Here is a 13,952-nt window from a genome sequence, read left to right on the forward strand (position 1 = left end):
GATACTAAAAATCCACACGTGGATAGGAACGGTCATTTGATATCATCTCTCGCTATCATGAAGGAAAACTAATATAAAACCAGAAGAATTTAATATTCCAATTTTCCCCCATAAAAATTTTTCATTAATATTTACAAAAATTTTTTAAAAAATAATTCCTAAATCAAATTAATATCTATTTTTCATTCTTAAAGTCTACAGACGTTTCTTGTGCGGTGATTACCCAATCCTGTCTGACCCCCGGAGTGACAGAATGTATTCTGGGCAAACTACGATTGAGGGGGGAGGAAAAAACTTGACCTAGGAAAACCTGAGATGATGCCGGTACAAAAATGACTTGTCCATATGTCCGGCAGCTAAAGACTTCTCCTAATGGCCAACACCAGTAGAATTCCCCCTGCGTCGACACTTCTCCAGACGGTTTTATTGCATCCAATATTAATGACCAAATATAGATTATAAGTGAAATTACAGATGGCCATGAGACGGGGTATATAAGAGACCTGGATACATAGTGTTATTTCCCGAGACTGATGCTGACCCTAGAGGTAAGATCCAGATGACTCCTAACCGGCACCAAACTGGTTAGTCAAGCCGTATATAATAGTCCATAATAACAATGTATCTAGAAGAATCTCTGCCTTCCATTATTATTGCTTTATTTTTGTGATTTTTCATGTTCGGTTTCGTCTTCCTTCTTCAGGCACAATTCCTTCCCGTTTTGGCCAATTCCTTTTCTTCCCAGAACCATAACTTTTTTTATTGACATATGATACCCAACATGTCCATTTTTTTTTTATTATTTTAGTAGTAAAAAAAAATCAGAAGTTTACCCAAACATTTTTGGGGGGTTTTGTTGCCATTTTTCCAAGACCCATAACATTTTTATTTTTCACCGATGAAGCCGTGTGATAGGTTATTTTTTGAGATAGATGTGACTTCTTGATCGCTTGTTACATAATCTTGACGTTCTTGATTTTTTTTTCCGTTTACGGTGTTTAATGATCGGGTTAATTGTTTTTATATTTTTATAGATCAGACTTTTCTGAACTCGACGATACCGCACACGTGTCTTTTTTAAACTTTTTTTAGTTTTGGGGCTTTTTTTTTTATTTTTTTTTCATATTTTTTAAAACTTTTTTGTTACTTTTCACTGTTTTTGATAGTCCCCTTAGGGGATTTGAAGAATCGCTCGTCGGATCGCTTGTACTATATACAGTGATCCTTTGAAGCCCGGCCACAGGCAGAAGCTCTGTAATGACAAGCATCGGGGGTCTTCAGCTGACCCCCTGCTATCATGACAACCCATTGGTGACCTGTGATGAAATCATGGGCAGAGAGAATGACGTGCACACATGCCGGCATGTGATTGACAGCGGCATTTAACATGTTAACAATTGTGGGCGGAGCACTGCTCTACCTGCGATTGTTAGGGGCGGGCTCGATGGCGCGGGCTCGATGGCGCGGGCTCGACGGCGCAGGCTCGATGGCGCGGGCTCGATGGCGCGAGCTCGACGGCGCGGGCTCGATGGCGCGGGCTCGATGGCGCAGGCTCGATGGCGCGGGCTCGACGGCGCAGGCTCGACGGCGCGGGCTCGATGGCGCGGGCTCGACGGCGCAGGCTCGATGGCGCGGGCTCGACGGCGCAGGCTCGATGGCGCGGGCTCGACGGCGCGGGCTCGATGGCGCGGGCTCGATGGCGCGGGCTCGACGGCGCAGGCTCGATGGCGTGGGCTCGATGGCGCGGGCTCGACGGCGCGGGCTCGATGGCGCAGGCTCGACGGCGCAGGCTCGATGGCGCGGGCTCGATGGCGCGGGCTCGACGGCGCAGGCTCGATGGCGCGGGCTCGATGGCGCGGGCTCGACGGCGCAGGCTCGATGGCGCGGGCTCGACGGCGCAGGCTCGATGGCGCGGGCTCGATGGCGCGGGCTCGACGGCGCAGGCTTGATGGCGCGGGCTCGATGGCGCGGGCTCGACGGCGCAGGCTTTCTGCGGGACTCTGTCGCATTGCAGATATATTATTATTAGGGGTTATAGGAAGTTTCGCCCCCAGCAGTTCGCCCCCAGCAATTTGCCCCCCGCAGTTTGCCCCCATCAGTTCGCCCCCAGGAAGATTCGCCCCCAGGAAGATTCGCCCCCACACATTTCGCCCCCGCATGTTTCGCCCCCCGGACCGGGGTGAACTGGGGGCGATATGTGCGGGGCTGAAATGTGTGGGGGCAAAATATCCTGGGGGCCAAATGCTGGGGACGAAATGTGCGAGGGCGAAATGTACCCGGGGGCGAATTGCTGGGGGTAAACTGGGGGGGGGGGCGAAACATCCAATTCCCATTATTAGGGGTCCTCCGGATTCTGTTATGTGTCTGTTTTTAGAACAGAAATGAAGCAGCGCATCACGTGAAATTTGTATTTTTCCATTCTAGAAACAGATACATAAAGGAATCTAGAAGGACCCCACAATAATCAATGGGGTCTCCTCTGATTCCTCCTCCATCAGTCAGGCGACAGTCACCATCTGCAGCTCGTTACTGAGCTCCTCACAGCGAAGACTGCAGCCGAAAAGGGGGAAAGAGACGGCAGCGTGGGGGGCTCCGGGTCTGTATGGTGGTCTACAGGTCTTATATCAAGGGTCCAAAGGGTAAATACATTATCCATCCACCTGGTATCTATCTATCATTTATCTATCATCTATCTATTATCTATCTATTTATTATCTATCATCTATCTATTATCTATCTATTATCTATCTATTATCTATTATCTATCTATTATCTATCTATTATCTCTCTATCATCTATCTATTATCTATCATCTATCTATTATCTATTTTTTATCTATCATCTATCTATCATCTATATATTATCTATCTATCTATCATCTATCTATTATCTATCATCTATCTATTATCTATCATTTATCTATCATCTATCCATTATCTATCTATTATCTATCATCTATCTATCATCTATCTATTATCTATCATCTATCTATTATCTATCATCTATCTATTATCCATCTATTATCTATCTATTATCTATCTATTATCTATCATCTATCTATTATCTATCTATTATCTCTCTATCATCTATCTATTATCCATCTATTATCTATCATCTATCTATTATCTATCATCTATCTATTATCTATTATCTATCTATCATCTATCTATTATCTATCATCTATCTATTATCTATCTATTATCTATTATCTAATATCTATCATCTATCTATTATCTATTATCTATCTATCATCTATCTATTATCTATCATCTATCTATTATCTATCTATTATCTATTATCTAATATCTATCATCTATCTATTATCTATCTATCTATTATCCATCTATTATCTATCATCTATCTATTATCTATCATCTATCTATTATCTATTATCTATCTATCATCTATCTATTATCTATCATCTATCTATTATCTATCTATTATCTATCTATTATCTATTATCTAATATCTATCATCTATCTATTATCTATTATCTATCATCTATCTATTATCTATCTATTATCTATCTATTATCTATCTATTATCTATCATCTATCTATTATCTATCTATTATCTCTCTATCATCTATCTATCTATTATCCATCTATTATCTATCTATTATCTATCTATTATCTATCATCTATCTATTATCTATCTATTATCTATCTATTATCTATCATCTATCTATCATCTATCTATTATCTATCATCTATCTATTATCTATCTATTATCTATCATCTATTATCTATCATCTATCTATTATCTATCTATCATCTATCTATCATCTATCTATCATCTATCTATTATCTATCTATTATCTATCTATTATCTATCATCTATCTATTATCTATCTATTATCTATTATCTATCATCTATCTATCATCTATCTATTATCTATCTATTATCTATTATCTGTCATCTATCTATTATCTATCATCTATCTATTATCTATCTATCTATTATCTATCTATTATCTATCTATTATCTATTATCTATCTATTATCTATCTATTATCTATCATCTATCTATTATCTATCATCTATCTATTATCTATCTATCTATCATCTATCTATTATCTATCTATTATCTATCTATCTATTATCTATCATCTATCTATTATCTATCTATTATCTATCTATTATCTATCATCTATCTATTATCTATCTATTATCTATCTATTATCTATCATCTATTATCTATCTATCATCTATCTATTATCTATCTATTATCTATCTATCTATTATCTATCATCTATCTATTATCTATCTATTATCTATCTATTATCTATCATCTATCTATTATCTATCATCTATTATCTATCTATCATCTATTTATTATCTATCTATTATCTATCATCTATCTATTATCTATTATCTATCTATCATCTATTATCTATCATCTATCTATTATCTATCATCTATCTATTATCTATTATCTATCTATTATCTATCATCTATCTATTATCTATCTATCATCTATCTATCATCTATCTATCATCTATCTATTATCTATCTATTATCTATTATCTATCATCTATCTATCATCTATCTATTATCTATCTATTATCTATTATCTGTCATCTATCTATTATCTATCATCTATCTATTATCTATCTATCTATTATCTATCTATTATCTATCTATTATCTATTATCTATCTATTATCTATCTATTATCTATCATCTATCTATTATCTATCATCTATCTATTATCTATCTATCTATCATCTATCTATTATCTATCTATTATCTATCTATCTATTATCTATCATCTATCTATTATCTATCTATTATCTATCTATTATCTATCATCTATCTATTATCTATCATCTATTATCTATCTATCATCTATCTATTATCTATCTATTATCTATCTATCTATTATCTATCATCTATCTATTATCTATCTATTATCTATCTATTATCTATCATCTATCTATTATCTATCATCTATTATCTATCTATCATCTATCTATTATCTATCTATTATCTATCATCTATCTATTATCTATCTATCATCTATCTATTATCTATCTATTATCTATCATCTATCTATTATCTATCTATCATCTATTTATTATCTATCTATTATCTATCTATCATCTATCTATTATCTATTATCTATCTATCATCTATTATCTATCATCTATCTATTATCTATCATCTATCTATTATCTATCTATCATCTATCTATCATCTATCTATTATCTATCTATTTTCTATCTATCATCTATCTATCATCTATCTATCATCTATCTATTATCTATCTATTATCTATCTATTATCTATCATCTATTATCTATCATCTATCTATTATCTATTATCTATCATCTATCTATTATCTATCATCTATCTATTATCTATCATCTATCTATTATCTATCTATTATCTATCTATCATCTATCTATCATCTATCTATTATCTATCATCTATCTATTATCTATCTATTATCTATTATCTATCATCTATCTATCATCTATCATCTATCTATTATCTATCATCTATCTATTATCTATCATCTATCTATCATCTATCTATTATCTATCTATCATCTATCTATCATCTATCTATTATCTATCATCTATCTATTATCTATCTATTATCTATCTATTATCTATTATCTATCTATTATCTATCATCTATCTATTATCTATCATCTATCTATTATCTATCTATCTATCATCTATCTATCATCTATCTATTATCTATCATCTATCTATTATCTATCTATTATCTATCTATTATCTATCTATTATCTATCATCTATCTATTATCTATCATCTATCTATTATCTATCTATCATCTATCTATTATCTATCTATCATCTATCTATTATCTATCATCTATCTATTATCTATCTATTATCTATCTATTATCTATTATCTATCTATTATCTATCATCTATCTATTATCTATCATCTATCTATCATCTATCTATTATCTATCTATCATCTATCTATCATCTATCTATTATCTATCATCTATCTATTATCTATCTATTATCTATCTATTATCTATTATCTATCTATTATCTATCATCTATCTATTATCTATCATCTATCTATTATCTATCTATCTATCATCTATCTATCATCTATCTATTATCTATCATCTATCTATTATCTATCTATTATCTATCTATTATCTATCTATTATCTATCATCTATCTATTATCTATTATCTATCTATCATCTATCTATTATCTATCTATTATCTATCTATTATCTATTATCTATCTATTATCTATCTATCATCTATCTATTATCTATCATCTATCTATTATCTATCTATCATCTATCTATTATCTATCATCTATCTATTATCTATCTATTATCTATCATCTATCTATTATCTATCATCTATCTATTATCTATCTATCTATCATCTATCTATCATCTATCTATTATCTATCATCTATCTATTATCTATCTATTATCTATCTATTATCTATCTATTATCTATCATCTATCTATTATCTATCATCTATCTATTATCTATCTATCATCTATCTATCATCTATCTATTATCTATCATCTATCTATTATCTATCATCTATCTATTATCTATCTATTATCTATCTATTATCTATCTATTATCTATCATCTATCTATTATCTATTATCTATCTATCATCTATCTATTATCTATCTATTATCTATCTATTATCTATTATCTATCTATTATCTATCTATCATCTATCTATTATCTATCATCTATCTATTATCTATCTATCATCTATCTATTATCTATCATCTATCTATTATCTATCTATTATCTATCATCTATCTATTATCTATCATCTATCTATTATCTATTATCTATCTATTATCTATCTATTATCTATCTATCATCTATCTATCATCTATCTATTATCTATCTATTATCTATCTATCATCTATCATCTATTATCTATCTATTATCTATCATCTATCTATTATCTATCTATTATATATCTATTATCTATTATCTATCATCTATCTATCATCTATCTATTATCTATCTATTATCTATTATCTATCATCTATCTATTATCTATCTATCATCTATCTATTATCTATCTATCATCTATCTATTATCTATCTATTATCTATTATCTATCTATTATCTATTATCTATCATCTATCTATTATCTATCATCTATCTATTATCTATTATCTATCTATTATCTATCTATTATCTATCTATCATCTATCTATCATCTATCTATTATCTATCTATTATCTATTATCTATCTATTATCTGTTATCTATCATCTATCTATTATCTATCATCTATCTATTATCTATTATCTATCTATTATCTATCTATTATCTATCTATCATCTATCTATCATCTATCTATTATCTATCTATTATCTATCATCTATCTATTACCTATCATCTATCTATTATCTATCTATCATCTATCTATCTATTATCTATCTATTATCTATCTATTATCTATCTATCATCTATCTATTATCTATCTATTATCTATCTATTATCTATCATCTATCTATTATCTATCCATTATCTATCATCTATCTATTATCTATCATCTATCTATTATCTATCTATTATCTATCATCTATCTATTATCTATTATATATCTATTATCTATTATCTATCATCTATCTATTATCTATCTATCTATTATCTATTATCTATCATCTATCTATTATCTATCCATTATCTATCATCTATCTATTATCTATCTATTATCTATCATCTATCTATTATCTATCTATCATCTATCTATTATCTATCTATCATCTATCTATTATCTATTATCTATCATCTATCTATTATCTATCTATTATCTATCTATTATCTATCTATTATCTATCATCTATCTATCATCTATATATTATCTATCTATTATCTATCTATTATCTATTATCTATCTATTATCTATCTATTATCTATCATCTATCTATTATCTATCTATTATATATCATCTATCTATTATCTATCATCTATCTATTATCTATCTATTATCTATCTATTATCTATCTATTATCTATCTATTATCTATCTATTATCTATTATCTATCTATTATCTATCATCTATCTATTATCTATCTATTATCTATCATCTATCTATTATCTATTATATATCTATTATCTATTATCTATCATCTATCTATTATCTATCTATCTATTATCTATTATCTATCATCTATCTATTATCTATCCATTATCTATCATCTATCTATTATCTATCTATTATCTATCATCTATCTATTATCTATCTATCATCTATCTATTATCTATCTATCATCTATCTATTATCTATTATCTATCATCTATCTATTATCTATCTATTATCTATCTATTATCTATTATCTATCTATCATCTATCTATTATCTATTATCTATCTATCATCTATCTATTATCTATCATCTATCTATTATCTATTATCTATCTATTATCTATCATTTATCTATTATCTATTATCTATCTATTATCTATCTATCTATTATCTATCTATTATCTATCTATTATCTATCATCTATCTATTATCTATCATCTATTATCTATCTATCATCTATCTATTATCTATCTATTATCTATCTATCATCTATATATTATCTATCTATTATCTATCTATTATCTATCTATCTATTATCTATCATCTATCTATTATCTATCTATTATCTATCTATTATCTATCATCTATCTATTATCTATCATCTATTATCTATCTATCATCTATCTATTATCTATCTATTATCTATCATCTATTATCTATTATCTATCTATTATCTATCATCTATTATCTATCATCTATCTATTATCTATCTATTATCTATCATCTATCTATCATCTATATATTATCTATCTATTATCTATCTATCTATTATCTATCATCTATCTATTATCTATCTATTATCTATCTATTATCTATCTATTATCTATCATCTATTATCTATCTATCATCTATCTATTATCTATCTATTATCTATCATCTATCTATTATCTATCTATCATCTATCTATTATCTATCTATTATCTATCATCTATCTATTATCTATCTATCATCTATTTATTATCTATCTATTATCTATCATCTATCTATTATCTATTATCTATCTATCATCTATTATCTATCATCTATCTATTATCTATCATCTATCTATTATCTATTATCTATCTATTATCTATCATCTATCTATTATCTATCTATCATCTATCTATCATCTATCTATCATCTATCTATTATCTATCTATTATCTATCTATTATCTATCATCTATCTATTATCTATCTATTATCTATTATCTATCATCTATCTATCATCTATCTATTATCTATCTATTATCTATTATCTGTCATCTATCTATTATCTATCTATCATCTATCTATTATCTATCTATTATCTATCTATTATATATCTATTATCTATTATCTATCTATTATCTATCTATTATCTATCATCTATCTATTATCTATCTATCTATCATCTATCTATTATCTATCTATTATCTATCTATTATCTATCTATTATCTATCTATTATCTATTATCTATCTATTATCTATCTATTATCTATCATCTATCTATTATCTATCATCTATCTATTATCTATCTATCTATCATCTATCTATTATCTATCTATTATCTATCATCTATCTATTATCTATCTATTATCTATCTATTATCTATCATCTATCTATTATCTATCATCTATTATCTATCTATCATCTATCTATTATCTATCTATTATCTATCTATCTATTATCTATCATCTATCTATTATCTATCTATTATCTATCTATTATCTATCATCTATCTATTATCTATCATCTATTATCTATCTATCATCTATCTATTATCTATCTATTATCTATCATCTATCTATTATCTATCTATCATCTATCTATTATCTATCTATTATCTATCATCTATCTATTATCTATCTATCATCTATTTATTATCTATCTATTATCTATCATCTATCTATTATCTATTATCTATCTATCATCTATTATCTATCATCTATCTATTATCTATCATCTATCTATTATCTATCTATCATCTATCTATCATCTATCTATTATCTATCTATTTTCTATCTATCATCTATCTATCATCTATCTATCATCTATCTATTATCTATCTATTATCTATCTATTATCTATCATCTATTATCTATCATCTATCTATTATCTATCTATTATCTATTATCTATCATCTATCTATTATCTATCATCTATCTATTATCTATCTATTATCTATCTATTATCTATCATCTATTATCTATCATCTATCTATTATCTATCTATTATCTATTATCTATCATCTATCTATTATCTATCATCTATCTATTATCTATCTATTATCTATTATCTATCTATTATCTATCTATCATCTATCTATCATCTATCTATTATCTATCATCTATCTATTATCTATCTATTATCTATTATCTATCATCTATCTATCATCTATCATCTATCTATTATCTATCATCTATCTATTATCTATCATCTATCTATCATCTATCTATTATATATCTATCATCTATCTATCATCTATCTATTATCTATCATCTATCTATTATCTATCATCTATCTATTATCTATCTATTATCTATCTATTATCTATTATCTATCTATTATCTATCATCTATCTATTATCTATCATCTATCTATTATCTATCTATCTATCATCTATCTATCATCTATCTATTATCTATCATCTATCTATTATCTATCTATTATCTATCTATTATCTATCTATTATCTATCATCTATCTATTATCTATCATCTATCTATTATCTATCTATCATCTATCTATCATCTATCTATTATCTATCATCTATCTATTATCTATCATCTATCTATTATCTATCTATTATCTATCTATTATCTATCTATTATCTATCATCTATCTATTATCTATTATCTATCTATCATCTATCTATTATCTATCTATTATCTATCTATTATCTATTATCTATCTATTATCTATCTATCATCTATCTATTATCTATCATCTATCTATTATCTATCTATCATCTATCTATTATCTATCATCTATCTATTATCTATCTATTATCTATCATCTATCTATTATCTATCATCTATCTATTATCTATTATCTATCTATTATCTATCTATTATCTATCTATTATCTATCTATCATCTATCTATCATCTATCTATTATCTATCTATTATCTATTATCTATCTATTATCTGTTATCTATCATCTATCTATCATCTATCATCTATCTATTATCTATCATCTATCTATTATCTATCTATCATCTATCTATTATCTATCTATCATCTATCTATTATCTATCTATTATCTATTATCTATCTATTATCTATTATCTATCATCTATCTATTATCTATCATCTATCTATTATCTATTATCTATCTATTATCTATCTATTATCTATCTATTATCTATCTATCATCTATCTATTATCTATCTATTATCTATCTATTATCTATCATCTATCTATTATCTATCCATTATCTATCATCTATCTATTATCTATCATCTATCTATTATCTATCTATTATCTATCATCTATCTATTATCTATTATCTATCTATTATCTATTATCTATCATCTATCTATTATCTATCTATCTATTATCTATTATCTATCATCTATCTATTATCTATCATCTATCTATCTATCATCTATCTATTATCTATCTATTATCTATCATCTATCTATTATCTATCTATCATCTATCTATTATCTATCTATCATCTATCTATTATCTATTATCTATCATCTATCTATTATCTATCTATTATCTATCTATTATCTATTATCTATCTATTATCTATCTATTATCTATCTATCATCTATCTATTATCTATCATCTATCTATTATCTATTATCTATCTATTATCTATCATTTATCTATTATCTATTATCTATCTATTATCTATCTATCTATTATCTATCTATTATCTATCTATTATCTATCATCTATCTATTATCTATCATCTATCTATTATCTATCATCTATTATCTATCTATTATCTATCATCTATCTATTATCTATCTATTATCTATCTATTATCTATTATCTATCTATTATCTATCTATTATCTATCATCTATCTATCATCTAATCTATTATCTATCTATTATCTATATATCATCTATCTATCATCTATCTATTATCTATCATCTATCCATTATCTATCTATTATCTATCTATCTATCTATTATCTATCTATCTATTATCTATCTATTATCTATCATCTATCTATTATCTATCATCTATCCATTATCTATCTATTATCTATCTATTATCTATCTATCTATTATCTATCTATTATCTACCTATTATCTATCTATCATCTATCTATCTATCTGTCATCTATCTATTATCTATCTATCATCTATCTATTATCTATCTATTATCTATCTATTATATATCATCTATCTATCATCTATCTATTATCTATCATCTATCTATTATCTATCTATTATCTATCTATCTATTATCTATCTATTATCTATCATCTATCTATTATCTATTATCTATCATCTATCTATTATCTATTATATATCTATTATCTATTATCTATCATCTATCTATTATCTATCTATCTATTATCTATCTATGATCTATCATCTATCTATTATCTATCATCTATCTATTATCTATTATCTATCTATTATCTATTATCTATCATCTATCTATCATCTATCATCTATCTATTATCTATCATCTATCTATCATCTATCTATTATCTATCTATCATCTATCTATTATCTATCTATCTATTATCTATCTATTATCTATCATCTATCTATTATCTATCATCTATCCATTATCTATCTATTATCTATCTATTATCTATCTATCTATTATCTATCTATTATCTATCTATTATATATCTATTATCTATCATCTATCTATCATCTATCTATTATCTATCATCTATCTATTATCTATCATCTATCTATTATCTATCTATTATCTATTATATATCTATTATCTATTATCTATCATCTATCTATTATCTATCTATTATCTATCTATTATCTATTATCTATCTATTATCTATTATCTATCATCTATCTATTATATATCTATTATCTATTATCTATCATCTATCTATTATCTATCTATCTATTATCTATCTATCTATTATCTATCTATTATCTATCTATTATCTATTATCTAGCTATTATCTATCTATTATCTATTATCTATTTTTTATCTATCATCTATCTATCATCTATATATTATCTATCTATCATCTATATATTATCTATCTATTATCTATCTATCTATTATCTATCTATCTATTATCTATCTATTATCTATCTATTATCTATCATCTATCTATTATCTATCATCTATCTATTATCTATTTTTTATCTATCATCTATCTATCATCTATATATTATCTATCTATCTATCATCTATCTATTATCTATCATCTATCTATTATCTATTTTTTATCTATCATCTATCTATCATCTATATATTATCTATCTATCTATCATCTATCTATCATCTATCATCTATCTATTATCTATCATCTATCTATTATCTATCATCTATCTATTATCTATCTATTATCTATCTATCTATTATCTATTATCTATCTATTATCTATCTATCTATCATCTATTATCTATCTATTATCTATCATCTATCTATTATCTATCTATTATCTATCTATTATCTATTTATTATTTATCATCTATCTATCATCTATCTATTATCTATCTATCATCTATCTATCTATCATCTATTATCTATCATCTATCTATTATCTATCTATCATCTATCTATTATCTATCTATCATCTATCTATTATCTATCTATCATCTATCTATCTATCATCTATTATCTATCATCTATCTATTATCTATCTATCATCTATCTATTATCTATCTATTATCTATCTATCATCTATTATCTATCATCTATCTATTATCTATCTATCATCTATCTATTATCTATCTATTATCTATCTATTATCTAT

The 13,952-nt window shown here is 26.5% G+C and overlaps 1 long non-coding RNA gene across 1 annotated transcript in view; it reads left to right on the forward strand.

Moving 5' to 3' along the window:
• The first annotated feature begins 497 nt into the window (after window positions 1-497).
• The window catches only part of LOC141176356 (uncharacterized), a 51,480-nt gene continuing 38,025 nt past the window's right edge, over window positions 498-13,952 (forward strand). Inside the window, exons 1-2 of the long non-coding RNA XR_012253142.1 lie at window positions 498-548; window positions 2,425-2,639. This is a non-coding gene — a long non-coding RNA (uncharacterized lncRNA). The remainder of the gene's footprint in view (window positions 549-2,424; window positions 2,640-13,952) is intronic.

This window comes from Phyllobates terribilis, unplaced genomic scaffold, assembly GCF_046119375.1.
Source record: "Phyllobates terribilis strain yellow unplaced genomic scaffold, ASM4611937v1 Scaffold_25__1_contigs__length_18738178, whole genome shotgun sequence".
Lineage (NCBI taxonomy): Eukaryota > Metazoa > Chordata > Amphibia > Anura > Dendrobatidae > Phyllobates > Phyllobates terribilis.